The 13,327-nt window shown below is 41.4% G+C and overlaps 1 long non-coding RNA gene across 1 annotated transcript in view; it reads left to right on the top strand.

The window, feature by feature from the left end:
• LOC134418446 (uncharacterized) overlaps positions 1–1,620 on the top strand; it is a 42,947-nt gene extending 41,327 nt beyond the window's left edge. Inside the window, exon 3 of the long non-coding RNA XR_010027776.1 lies at positions 1,083–1,620. This is a non-coding gene — a long non-coding RNA (uncharacterized LOC134418446). The remainder of the gene's footprint in view (positions 1–1,082) is intronic.
• The last annotated feature ends 11,707 nt before the right edge of the window (positions 1,621–13,327 follow it).

A 13,327-nucleotide genomic window follows, 5' to 3' on the forward strand; every position in this document is an offset into this window, starting at 1 on the left:
CTGGTGTCTACCTGCATGTGGGAGGGGGTGAATAGGGCCCCATGAGCCTGTTTATGCCAGGGCAGATGCTCAGGTGTTTGTGTTTCAGCTGTAGCTTCACAATATGCAGTGGGTATGTAGGAGGCAGCTCACACAGCAGAATGGAAAACAATTGCTTTTGCTCCTGATTACCTCTTTTCAACAGAGGAGCAAATCCCAACGTGCCTCTGCCTCCCAAACTCCTTAGACCAGTCCTGCCACACTGCTGGAAAGCTGGTTCAGGCCCTAGGGATGCCTCCTCCTTCCTAATGGCTCTGCTGGGCACGTGACGGCCTGCAGGAAACTCCGCCAGCCTGGAGGAGCAGCCACAAGGAGTGGGTGTGAAACCAGCCCTGGAGGAATCGTCGGTTCTGAAGAGCTCCTGGCTCCTGTAAAGAGATGAAAAGCAGTTGGCTGGGAAGGATGGGTCCAAAGTCCTGCTGGCTCTGGCAGTGCAGAGCAGGAAAGGCAGGCCATTCCTCCGTGCAGGCCCTCACCATGGAAGGTTCTCCATGTGGCTGGGGAGAGGCTGACATTAGCAAGAGATGGCCAAAGCCAGAGGGCAAAGGCAGAGCTCTGCCATGCCTGCCCGGTCACCGATTAGCTGGGAAAGGATGCAAATACAGAGATCTGTGATGCTGTGATCTCTCCTCCAAGATCTTTTCCTTGACATGCCGTTGTCAGAAGAGGTGTAAGCACGTGTGATTACATAAACCAAATAAAATTAGGAGCCTCTGTTATGACAAATTATCCTGGGGCGCTCAGGTAGAAATGCAGCTGGGCAGCTCAAGAACATCCCGAACAGCTCAAAAATCAAGCAAAGGTGCTGGCCCCTGTGCTGCAAGGATGGCTCAGAATGCAGCTCATGTTGGGGAAGCACAGGTAACTTTAACATCCACATGTTCCTGTTTCCAGCCTCTCCTCCCTGGTGCAGGTCCAGGCTATCAGCTAACTGGTGACAGATATGAACAATCTCGGCAGGCAGAGGTTGGACAAGGCTGTAATGTGCTACCCTTAATGAGGTACTTTGATCTTACTCCTCCCTTTTTTTGTTTGTTTTACAGCGCTTTCCCTCACTTTCATCCCCAGCAGACAGCCCTCGAACTGCAGAGACCCTCTCGTCACAAATAAGTTTACAAGGAAGGAACCTGTGAAGTGAGGCTGCATTTCAGGAAACAAACCTATGTAAGAAAATATCTTTGAAAAATTATCTCTAACAATTCATAGGATTCCTGGGAAGCCATTGAGGCACGAAAGTGCTGTGAATAGTACTAAAACAATCCTGCTAACTAAGGAAAAAAACAATGTGGGTTTATTTTCCCCCCGATCTTTCTAGTTAACTGAAATATATAGTCATAATTTTATGAGTTCAACAGTTTCCAGTTTCAGTGGTAGATTCACCATGCACTAAAGACTGAATTTAACCCACTACCTTCCCTATTTATCACAGAAGTTATTGATATTCAATACCAATATCATGAAGAATCTGGCTGTCCTTTAGCAATTTCCATTAAAATGAATCTCTGTCATGGGAGCCATAGAAAAATCTCTGATACTGGATATTTATGTATCTTAATATCCCTTTTCTACACCTACATCTACATGTGCTTATTTACACCTTTATGCTAAATAAATAATTTTAAGATTGGGACTAAGACATCTTCTTGGATATCAGCAAGTCTCCAATAGGAGCATTTGCACTCGCCATATTGCTGGAACAGATTCTATATCTTCAGAAATTGTTAAAAAAAAATAAAAAAAGGGTAATCTAAATAATTAATTAAATAAAAGCCAGATCTTGTGAAAAAGACCTCATCAGCTACTTAACAGCTCTAGCAGATGCAAAGGCATTGGGCAGTTGCCTATAGCAATTTCATACACGTAGAAGTTTGGGAAAATGGAAATGAGACAAAAATGCTAACTTATCGACTTATCAAGGCGGGGGGGGCGGGAGGGTGGCTGTGACTCCGAGTATCACTTCTCTTCCCAGACATCTCAAAATCACGGCTGTGTAAAAGATGCAGTTTGGTGCCCATGCGCCCTCCCCCAAACACTGGTGGTGCATCCATCCAGGTGTCTGCCACCAGCCCCAACAAACGCCCACCGGGCTGTCAGCGCTGGGGCACACGTGCGCCTCCTCCCCGATCCGGGTTTGTTTTTTAGTCATACCTAACTGAGCAGCCACATGAGAGCCGTGGCCCGTGAGTCACTGTCAGACATCAGATATCACATGTGGGAGAATCGCAAAGGATGACAGATACTGTTACCATTATGTAAACTTCCTGTCATCATCGCTCTCGGATGTTCATATTCATGAGTTACCCTCGGCGTGCCTCGAGCTGGGGCTTTGCTTTCTATGTAGGCACAGGCAAACCCAGTTGTTGCTGGCTGTGAGATGGAGCCTCTTTTGTTCTCCTGTTTAGACTCTCAGTTCAGTGTCTTTACCAAGGCAGCAACACTTTGCTATGTGAACATTCAGTTTCTGCTGCTAGGGCTGTCAAAAGTCTTAATCATTAATTTGCAACTGCTAATAGGGAGACTACATATGCAGACCACATATTCAAACTTAAAATCAATTTGATAAATAAATAGTTGGAGGAGCTGTCCTAAGTTTCCCGGTATTTTTCTGACTTTATCATATTGTGTAATTCCACCCTCCCGCCCCCACCTGAATGAACAGATCTTTAATGCCCCTTGGCACTATTATTTTCTCACATTAATAAGGAGAGCATCTGTGTGTCTTGACTCAGAAGATAATCTGTAACACTTACAGCCTGGTAAACAACAACAACAGCAAAAAAAAAAGTGAGAAACGTGTGTTTATCTGAAAAGCTGTGTTTTATAAGCAGCATAGACTCAGAACCTGAAATGATATATTGAGGCAGCTGATGGTTGAACTGTGCCGTGTGCTGAAGGCACCTAGGATGGGAAAAAAGATATCCTGATGTTCCTGGATGCCCATCCACCCTTAGCTGGTATATACCCAGCCTCTGGACAGCCATGTATTACACACCAGCTTCAAAATTCAGAGGAGGTAACTTGGAGTGAGTTGTATAACCTGGCAGCTGATGGTTTTTCTGTGTTTTAAAAGGTTTTGTGTTCCTCAAAATTAAAGTGAAAGGTGTTACCCGATGCCTCGAAATGGCACAGAGAATGGCAAAAGCACCTTTGTTCCCTCAGACTGTCTGAACAATGTGTTAATCCTTACCTTGAGAGATCACCTCTAGAAAACAGAGGAGAGTTCCAACCTTTCTGTCAGAGTGAGCCAGTTTTTCTACTGTTGCAGCCAAAAGAAGGTGCCAAGTGACGGCAAAGTAGGTGCAGTTTTGTAATGAATAGGTCTGAGCAAACCTTGGCTTTGTGCATCTCCCCAGAACCTGGGAGATGGGAAAAGGGCTGAGTTGTTTAAGAAAAGGTCCAGGAAAAATGCACGTGGAAATGAAGTATTATTTTTATTATTGAGCACCTGTTAAAGAATGGTGTCCCCACTCAGCTCTACCTGGGCTGATGGTGCAGAAGGTGACAGTGCGGCCACAGCTCTGTTCAGCAGCTGTTTTGGTGCAGGCAAGGCACCTTGGAAAGCCAAACAGAGCTAGGAGAGCTGAGGTCTGCAAGGCTGAGGAGGGTGAAATCTGCCCAGCAGGGATGGAAGTGGGTTGGGTAGCTGGGGAGGTGGGCGGGTATCACCTTTGCTGTTCTCCCACACCCAGGAACTCAACAGGCAGCTCACACTCCTCTCATGAAAAATGGAAACCTGTAGTCCTGAAGTGCTCTCAGTTTTATTCAGAAGTTCATTTCCCTAGGGAGGTTGTTGGAGGAGAATGGTCTTTTTTTTACATCTGAATGTTTTGCAACAGAAAAAAAAATCTTTTTGAAATGTTTCAGTCCCATTTAAATATAAGTGTTAAAAAGTCTGCTGTTAATTATCCATCCAGGATGATGGCATCTGTTATTTCTTTTTAAATGCTCCATTTACTTTAACTTTATAATGAAGTGCAGTAAATCTATTTGCAGTGGTTGTTAACTCTTTGAATTAGTTTCAATTTTTTTTATTATAGAGGGTGTTTTTAGACTTTTGCCATACAGTGTCCTCTTGAGGGGCTGAAGAGAAAGCTAACATATACTTTTGAGGGAGGTTTAATTCTGATCTGTTATGAAACATCTCCTGATACTTCATAAAAAAATAAGAACTTTAGAAATTTTGAAGGAAATAAACGATGTCATTTCTCTCAACATTTTTTTTTTTGGAATTGCCAACATTTCATACAGATTTGCACTCTCAAATCTTTCTGCTGGAAGCTATTTACATCAGAAAGGAAGAATTGTGAAGCTGGGGGCTGAAAAACAGAATTTACACTTTTTTTTTCCGCAGCATTTCACATATATTTAATGTTCCTTTTTTTTTTTTCTTTTCCTCAGGTCTTTGTAACACGCTGTGTTCCAGATCTCAAACTGGATAGATTAAGTGGCATGTACTCTATATGACATGTCAAATTTCAGTTGCTGCTGCCTTCAATACATGGGAGCAAATGTCACTTGTATTTTTTGAACATATGCACAAATTTCAACCTAGAAGTCAGCCCATGAGAGTCTGGGTTTTTTTCCCTCACTCTCTTTTTTTTTCCCTCTTATAATGCCAAAAGGCTTTAGAACCAACCTAAAAGTAGCTGACATCAGCTCTGTGGTTCCTCACCCAGAACAGCCTAATGGGGGACTCTAGTAAAAATGGGAATTTTTCCTCTAGGATGGTTCTCCGAGGATCTGCTGCCCTGGAGAGCTAAGAATCCTGGAGGACTCAGTATTTTCTCAGTTTTGTTTGAGGCAGACAGACGAAAATAGAGAACATTGCCTTTTGTCTTAAGAGTGCGCAATTTCAGCTCAGAATTAGGTCTCAGCCCTGCAAGCCAGGAGCTGGTGGGAGCAGCAGGAGCTGACCTGCAGGTGCCCTGCTCCCGCTGATGTGGGGCTGTGCAGCGAGCAGTGGGGCCGGGCAGGGGGGTTAACCTGCAATGATCCCCCCTGGAGACAACCCAAGGCTGTGCCAAAGCTTCTGCTGGTGCCACTTTAGGAGGGATGAGCCCTGAGTATATGCCTTGGAAACTCCTCTTGACCTAACTTTGCTTGCTCCCTTCCTGCAAGAGCTTATGCTGGATTTTTATTTAACAGGATTGCTCTAAAAAAACATGCTGGAGATGTGATTCCTACTGCAAAATCTCGCATTCCATTTAAATTGCTACCGAAATTTATTTCCGTCTCAAAGCCTGTTGTTATATGCAATCTACAATTAGTCAAGGAAATGGGTTATCCTTTCTAATTCCAAATCGGTTTAAACACCTTTCTCATGTGTTTGGAAAAAGATATTACATAATATCTGTTATATCAATCTACTATAAAATATCAGTCTACTATAAAATATCAGTCTACTATTAACCCTAATAGTACAGCAATACTTGTAACCATGATGTACTGAGAACGTTGCTATGATGGTCTCTTAAAAGTTCAAAACATACAAAAATGAAAAATTATTCTATACAGAAAGAGAACTAACTCCAAGTAATACTTAAGTGATTTTTTTCTTGTGAAAATATTTTAGTTGACAGTAAACAATTAGTTGAAACATGAAACCCAACTGACATCTCTTGCAAAACAAGGCATTTTTTGTAGTAGTGTAAATTTGCCAAAATAAAGAGAGAAAATCAGTCCACACCAAAGATAATTTTGTGTAAGTCAAGACAATACTTATGTGCAGTTTCAAAAATTATTTGGAGGCTGCTTATTCACTATGAAAAAGTCTTTTCTCTGGAAATACTTAATAGACATAGAGAGACTTGTGAAAATCTTCTCTCTTCCAAAAATAAACAGAACTTGTATTTATTTCAACTGGATGACCACTCCCTCCAAAATTTCCTCCAGGGCTGTGGAGCCCTATGAGATATTCTCCCAGTTTTGCTGCTTGGCTTCCAGATCTGTTGGAGGACAGAGACTTCATTTTCTCCCTTCATTATCGGTTTCCTCCTCCCCAAACTCCTGTTACTCAAAAACTGCAAAGCTGTGGAGGTTTTTTATTTAAATATTAGAGTTAATCCTACTCAAAGTGGAATTAACTGCTGTGAATGCCCCTGATTAGCAGCTTGGTGTCTGTGTGAGGACAGGAAAATCTCTGATAATTAAAAAAAAAAACCAAACCCACTTTATTTCCAAAACTCTGTCTCTCTTAGCTGAAAGTAATAGAATTTTTCTTTATCTTTTAGCATTTTGAACTATGCTTTAAAGCTTTCTCTTTTTAATTCTCTAGCCCTCTTCCACCCCTCCCTAGACCAAAAAAGGAATCCCCTCCCTCCAAAAGAAATGGAAAATAAAGCACTCTCTTTAGCAGATATGAAAATTGTGCTGCACATAATTCGAACCACAGTTTTCATCTGAGGAACTCTTGCCTCCCCAGACCCCTTGTGAGCTGCCTGCCCGTGCTCCTGCTACCCTTGGCTCTCTGCCCAAAGCTGAAGTACATGTTTAGTATCTCTTTAATATTTCATGTGTCTCCCATCTGGTGGGCCATGTTCTGGTGTCACAGGAGATGGACTTAATGATCTGAAGTTAGGTGGCCATTTCTCACTACATAAGGGGTTATAAGGGGTTATAAATATACTATAATATATAGTAATACCTACCCAGCTCTTTTGGGTTTTTTTTTCCAGGATCCTGTAAGATTGCTCCACTAAACACCGCAACCCACGTCTGGATTATTTCTCTTAACGATCATTATTCTATATTTATCCATACTGAGGTGTATTTTTAGCCCATGTCTTTCATCAGTGAGAGGATCTGTGTCCCTTTAGACCCATTTCATTCTTCCCTGCCATTTGCCACATATAGCTGACTGGCATTGCCATGTTGCCACTTATCCTTCTGGGGATTATTGTGCTGCTGCAAAGGTTCTGCTGATGAACTGTGGCATAAATTTTCTTGACCGTTAATTAATACCAAGAATTACATTTTATGGGTGGTTCAGGATGAAATAGGATTTCACCTTCCTACAAGACACATCAAGGATATATGGATTTTACAAATTAGAGACAGGCATGCATGCACTCTGCATAAAAAATATATTCCCAGGAACCAATTTCCTGGTGGCAAATTATTGGCTGAATATATCAGTACAGATGGCTGTCTAAAATGCAATAATGCTAGGCATGTGTCACCATGATGTGGGAACTCATTCAGAAATGGAATACTGCAGCATTGGAATAAATAGATATGTAGCTGAAATTACAGATTGTGGAATACAGGATGGGTGCAGGCTGCTGCTGCTGCTTGGTGCCGAGGCTCTAAGTTCCCTTCCTAGGAAGCAGAGATCTCCATAGGCATTTTGTCATCTACTTGGTGCAATTTCAGCTCTTAATTGTCTATTACAGAATGGAGAAGAAGTTATATTTAAAATAAGAAGGTCAGAATTTGGCACAGCCACCAGCTGTTGCTTGAGGTCCATCACCATCACTACAAGCAATAAGGAACCAAGCCAGATGGCTTGGTCTGCCTGAGGTCAGGAGCTAACCTAAGAGTTGTGGATATCCCAGATTTTGAAGAGATTTCTTTCAGTAATTAGATTGAGACTTTTTGATTTATGAGTGTAATCTTTGCAAAGGCTAGAGAGAAGTGAAAACACAAAACCACTGAAGCTCTTTAAATGGAAGAGGAAAAGCAATGTTTTTCTCAATCTCCATATGTTTATATTTTGAATATGAGTTGTAGTTTTATGTTAGTAGGGGAAAAGATCCAGTTTTCACTTCATATTTTTGCTTCTTAACACAGCATTTTAGCTGTTTATAAATGCTGTGAACTCCATAAATGCAGCAATAGTTCATGGTTCTGAAGCAACTGTTTGAAATCTTGAAAGGCCTCCTTCAAGGACCACATGACAAATTTTGAATTTACAAGAAGCCCTCTTGGATTTTCAGTAAAAATGAATAATAGGGCACTTCCAGCTTTTAGACTTGACTGCACTTCATGCTCTTCGGTGACACCACACAATTGTTCATGATTTGCTGTAAGAAATGTAATGATTTTTCTTTAATTCTCCTCTATTGAATTTTTGTACTCTTCCTGTGCTACAATAGAATTAAAAGGGGAAGAGAGATGAGACCTTGACAGTTGTGGCATTATGGTACATGCATAAAATTTCTTAACTTTTCACCCTTTCAAGACATGTAAAAATCTTCTTGTCTTTACCATATCTCCTAAAAACACATGCCATGTTCATTGCCACTATGGTGGTGTACATGGCAAAGCACTTAGCTTGTCTATGAAATAGGTACTAAGCCTAAAACCCCTGAAGATTGTGGGTTTGCTCTGGTTTAGTCTGAGTAGTTATCAAAGAGCAAATCAATTGTGTTTCTTTGTATGGATGCATAAACCACTAATATCCTTATGCCAAGGTGTCTTCCTCAAGACTGTTTAAATGCAAAAGCTCCCTAAAGATCAGATTATTCTCTCTGTAGCAGACTAATTAGAAATCTTATTTGTAGGCCTGTCAATAGATGCTGAAAATACAGATATTTGGCATTAAATTCCACTTTCAGTGACAGATTCACACAATTCGTGGGCATCCAAAGTGTTGCACTGAGAGTAGAATTTCGCTATCCAGCTTTGCCTAGAATAAAACTTGCTCTTTGGATTAATATAATTTTTGAAAGATCACAAAAGGTTTCAGTACACTAAAGATGTTTTAAATTTTGTTTTAACATTTAACCAAGCTAAGAGTCCTATCAGAAGCTGAAATTTCTCTCTTACCTCCACTCCCTAAGACCTGCAAAGCTTTCTTCTTGGAATGTAAAAGGATAAGATGAAAACCTGAGAATTCATTATATATTTGGAGAATAGCAATTATAATTGCTTTTCTCACTCTCTCTTCTTGTATGGGCTTACTTGTGCGTGTGCCTGCTAAATCTGGTACATGTATTTCACTCAGCTTCGAAAGCAAGCTGACCTTCATAACCATGCGTACTTGTGCTCTGCCTAAGGATAAATACATTTTAGTGGAACACTCTTCTATTCAGTTAGGTAAAGAGGCTTCATGCCGTAAGAAACATGCAATTTTATTTTCACATGGAATATTTTTTCATGAGAAGGGAAGGGAGATTAATCAGTTCAAGAAATCTGGAGTTACTTGTTCATCTTAAATATAGAAGTTATTCAGTACGACAGTTTTTTCCTTAATTTTGGAAGTTAATACTACTTGTAAGTGTTGAACAATAGCAGAAGAAATGTCACTCTCATTTCCTATGTTTTCAAAAAGATGTTTTGTTATGTTTTATTTTCTAATTCAGTTTTTAACTCTAAGAGTGGGGTTTACACTGAGTTGACAGAGGCATTGATAAAGTAGAAATGGGTCAAAAAATATTTACTACTGCTACTAAATCACCACTATTACTATTTATCTAAATACATTCCTGATTTATAAGAGCTGCCCAGAACAATTTCTTAGTTGATCTCATAGTTGCATTAAATCTTACTAGATGATTGATTATGTGTTAACTGAGAGGTGGTTAAATCTCTTTCATGAGGCATGGACACGTTAAAGGTTATTTTCTCACTTTTTGGGAGACATTTTCTCGAATGTCTCTCAAAAAATGTAGGACTTTAAAGAGAGCTTTGAAAGAGCTTACACTTTAGGATTCTTATTCCAATACACGGTGGCTGAACTGCGAAACTGCTATTTATAAACAAATGGAGAGGAGCAGGAATCTGTGGTGGCGCGTGTGTTCCCCTCCCCAGCACGTGCTCGTGCCCACACACAGCACAAACTGCCGGAGCATCCTCACCTGGGATAAACCTCCACAGTGTGCAAAGCCACTCACAATGCCTTGATTCATCTGCGATGCCAGCTTGAAAAAGCTTAATGATACCCTTGCTATACAACAGCATGAGCAAGGAAGGAATTTAAAGTTGCTGCATTTGCCCTGAAGCAGAGTTCCTTTGCTTCTTTAATTCTAGAATCAGAAGTTTATCACTTGGATGCAGCCCCATACTTCCATTAGAAGTGACCATGTCAAATTAGGAAGTATGTGTTTCCATTTAATGGCAAATTTGTAGGAAGAAGGAAAGACCCTGCCTGCATTATTTAAAGCTAGGCTGAGATATTTGTAGATTTATTAGGGAAAAAAGTACAAACTATGTGTCCCTCCTCATTCTCAAGGGCTCCACGCTTTCCTCTTGACTTTCGCCTGCACTTTGCCTCACTGCAGGGTAGGGCTCTGAGGTCTCTAGAGCAGAATGAAGGCTAATTCAATTGCTGCATGTTGAGACACTATGGACTGCAGTCCAAAACCCTTCTGAATCATTTCCTACGTTGCTGATTTATTTTCGGCACTGTAATACAGCATTCTGCTGTATTCTACCCCACTGTTCCAGTGTCTCAGGATCCATCACATCCAACCTTAATTTTAACAAATTATTGCAGTCATTTAGGTTGGTGGGTTTTCTAAAATTGTTTTGTTGTCCCATTTTGGGGAAAAGAGACAGATCCTTAGACTGTATATTATTGGTGTCTCCTGAGATCTTGGCTAGGAGGCAAAAGATCTGAACAACTTAAGATGAAAAGAATTTCCATGTCTCAAAATATGTAATCTAAAACAGCTAATAATCACAAAAGATAAACCTTTTTGTGCTCATTTGATAGCAATTACATGTTTTATACCATAACCTACCCACAAGAATTTTATTTTCATAGGTGAAGACAGTGTGAACCTCTTATGTCTCTCAGTAATTTTACAGTGATTTCCTCTGTAGGAATCTTAATGTCACACACCAGTGACTAGTCCAATCACTTGTCTCCACTGATATTCATAGGTCTTCCATCAGAAGGTAAAATTACTCTACAGTGCCTTTTTTTGACAAAACTTTGTAAAGCTTTCATCCTCAGGGAATCTTTTTCTGACTTTATTTTATGCTTTAAAGTTCAGGGATTGACACTTGTCATTTCAATGTAGCAGATAGAAATGAAAAACTTTTAATCCATACCACAGTACAACCTTTACCTGAAAATGCTTTTTATGCCAGTAGTGAGCTTTGCTTGGTTATCCAATGCAGGAAAACCTTTTTCAGATTTATGTATTTCTCACCTTTGCAAAAGCAGTGGGACACAGCTGGGTCAGATCAGACTGGTTATTTCCCAGTTTAGGCTCTGATTTGGCTGCCTGATCTCAGTATTCCTTGCATCATGCTCTAAAGATGGTTCGCCATTCACAGAAGCCCAGAGGCTGGGTGTGCACACAATGAGAATCTGTCCCTCTGAAATCCAACAGGAGCTGCTCCCAGCTTGGCTCATGAGCAGATCACCTGTTTAACTCTGGAGAAGGTGAGGTTGCCACAAAAGTTTTGGGGGGAATTGCATTAACTAGCACAAGTTGGAAATCAATGCTTGCGATTTCTCTGACTGACTGTGGCTGGGATGCAAGTCTGATTTAATGGAGAAGAAAAGAAGAAAATGGTTCAACAGACCTGACATGAATTTCCAAAATAGCTCTTAGCCAATGGCGTGTTGTTGAGGCAGCATAACAACAGTCACAATGTTTTTCAGAATGAGAAAAAAAGAGCATTTTTTCCGTAAGACAGAAATTACTGGTGTGAAACAGAAAGGTGGATGACGTAAAATCCCAGAAACTGAGGTGTATCTGACAGCACAAGACTTGTTGAGGCCCAGTCTCATTCAGAAACCGTAATTTGCCAATTCATATGCCGCAGGAAAATGAATCTGTCATGCATGCTAGCGTGCCAGCAGCGTTCTGGCTTGTGATTCCCTTCTGCCAGCGGGAGCTGTGGTGTGAGGTGTGGGATCTTCCCAGCACTGGAATGTGCTCCTGGCCCTGGTTCATGTCGGGATCGACCTGCACTGCCAGCGCGCCAAGGTGAGAATCCAGCCTGAAATAAACTGAATGGGAAAACTGGGCAAAACTCCATGGCGGAAAGAGCAAGGAAATGGATTTTTGGTTTAGAATACAGAAGAATAAAATATTTCAGTTTGTAGAAGCTTGCAGTGACCATCAAGCCTGACTGATCAGTAATCAGCCCAACTGCCTGATTACTTCAGGGTTGTCCATGTTACATTGTCCATGTTATATTTCTTGGGTGAAGTTTGGGCTAGGATGGTCTCAGCTCTCTGATATGGAAAGCAAGTAGGACAGTTGGCAAAGGCAGTGCGTGTGAAGTTCCCCCTCCAGGCTCCACTGAGGCTTTTATCAGAGTGCTGTATGCATGTCTAGCTTTAGTTACTGGATGGCATACAGAGACAAGACAGGTGTGCGACATTTATTTTTAGATAGCTTCTGAGAAAAGGGGAGGAAAGCTGCATGCAGCAAAATTTTACTCTGGCAGCACAACATAAAAATAATTTGCTTTCTGTCTGCAAACAAATTTAAATCCTTATTTTGCCGTATTAAAAACAATGTAAAATGAACAGTTAACATAAATAAGTCTCACTGCTCAGTGGACTCTCAGCTACATGTGATAAAGAACGTAAATGCCCATATGTTTAGATGCTGCAAATTGAATATTTAGCCAACTGGTCCCTGGAATGGAAGCAAAAATATCAAGTTAAGTGCTTGGACCCTTTGAACAGCACACAGGCACATTGAAAGGGCTTGTTGAAAAAAACCAAATCCCTCACAGCTAAGTGGAGACATGCCAACTTGAAATCAGTAAGCAAAGGGGCATGGGCCTGATTTTGACCATCTCACAAGACCTGGCGCCCATGGAGGTGGCCATTTGCTTGGGGTCTGAATCCAGGCTGGTTCCATTGGGAGCAGGGATGATGTGGGCACCAGGCAGCACTGCCAGAGGTGCAGGGAGGGGAGAGAGTGCTGCTCTTGCTGTGTGAGGAGTGACTCACGAGTTCACGTTCCAGCACAAGTGAACGCAGAAATCTCCCATGGGAAAAATGCACTTTGTGCCTCTGGGAGCTGCGGGAGGCAGAAAAGGAGAAGAAAACTGGGTGCTTTGGATGTGTGAGCAATGATGTGGGACAGCCTTCCCAAGGATCCTGCACCTCCAGACTCTCAGTACATCCCTCTGCTGCAGTTTTACTGCCTTTGGGCCTTCCTCAGCTTCTCACTGCCTTGATCTATCCTCAGCCTCTCACTGTGGCGGATATCACAGAAGGATGGAGCCATAGTGGAAATTTCTTAATTGCCTTTCTTCTGTGGTCACAGTTTGCTGAAATACTCCTCCAGATTATGAGAGCTGTGGCAGTCAGATTTGGACAAGAGTTCTGTGTGGTTTTGCAGAAATTTGCAGCTAATAAAATGATAATAGGGAA

Source organism: Melospiza melodia, chromosome 5 (assembly GCF_035770615.1).
Source record: "Melospiza melodia melodia isolate bMelMel2 chromosome 5, bMelMel2.pri, whole genome shotgun sequence".
In the NCBI taxonomy this organism is placed as follows: Eukaryota; Metazoa; Chordata; class Aves; order Passeriformes; family Passerellidae; genus Melospiza; species Melospiza melodia.